The sequence below is a fragment of the Ceratina calcarata genome, unplaced genomic scaffold, assembly GCF_001652005.2.
Source record: "Ceratina calcarata isolate Rehan_Ccalc_2016 unplaced genomic scaffold, ASM165200v1 scaffold5570, whole genome shotgun sequence".
Classification (NCBI taxonomy): domain Eukaryota; kingdom Metazoa; phylum Arthropoda; class Insecta; order Hymenoptera; family Apidae; genus Ceratina; species Ceratina calcarata.
The window spans coordinates 1-919 of NW_017176763.1; the positions used below are offsets into that span (position 1 = coordinate 1).

At 35.5% G+C, this 919-nt stretch overlaps 1 long non-coding RNA gene across 2 annotated transcripts; it reads right to left on the reverse strand.

The window, feature by feature from the left end:
* Positions 1–42: 42 nt before the first annotated feature.
* On the reverse strand, positions 43–910 carry LOC108629294 (uncharacterized). 2 transcript variants are annotated; one of them, XR_003389694.1, is made up of 4 exons: positions 778–910; positions 568–693; positions 301–493; positions 43–177 (listed from the first exon to the last, which is right to left on the reverse strand). It is a non-coding gene; the product is annotated as an uncharacterized LOC108629294 (long non-coding RNA). The 2 variants fall into 2 exon arrangements; XR_001916837.2 differs by having other exon boundaries at positions 264–493.
* Positions 911–919: the final 9 nt, after the last annotated feature.

A 919-nucleotide genomic window follows, 5' to 3' on the forward strand; every position in this document is an offset into this window, starting at 1 on the left:
ATTAATAATAGATTAATGATACTGATTTTTCGGTGTTTATTCATTCTATTACCTGGGGGTAGTGGTTGCGCCAATGTTTTGACCAGGTCATTTTCGTATTTTCGTGTCTGTTTTGCAGCTGTGTTCGATTCTTTTTCCCTTTTTATGTGTTTTAGCCCCTACCTTTTTATGGCTTCTCTGGAAGAATTCGTAGATTTTATTACTATTCCGTACTCGGCCTCGAGTGTTTTCTTATATTTTCTATGTTTCGCTTTCTTGCTCACCTCTCTTTTCCTCGTTCTATTACTCCGTTATGTTTACCTATATGTTTTTCAGCTAATTAGATTATTCATAGGTTGATGGAATTCAGTTCGATTGTTTCCATAGCATATCTTATTTTTACATCGATGGGGTCGGTTTCTGTTATTTTTTTCCTTATTCTAGTCTTCCGTTTCTTTCTCTCCTTTATTTGTTTCTTACGAGCCTTCCCTGTTCTGTTCTATTATGTTATTTCCTAGAGTAGGATCATGGTATTTGGTCAGCGATTGATTAATCGTTAATGTTTTCAGTAATTATTCATTCTATTACCTGGGGGTAGTGGCTGCGCCAATGCTCTGTCCATGTCTTTCTCATGTTTTCTCGTCTGTTTTGCAGCTGTGCATGGTTCCTTTCCCTTTTTTATGTGTTTTGACCCCCAACGTCTTTATGGTTTCTCTAGAAGATTTCGTAGATTTATCACTCTCCTGTACTCGGTCTTGAATGTTTTTTATATTTTCTGTATTTCGTTTTCTTACTCACCTCTCTTTTTGTCGTTTTATCAATCCATTATGTATTCCTGTATTTTCTTTGGTTAATTAGATTGTTCTTAGATTGATGTAATTCTGTTTGATTGTGTCCATAGCGTATCCTATTATTTTTTTACATCGGTGGGGTCAGTTTT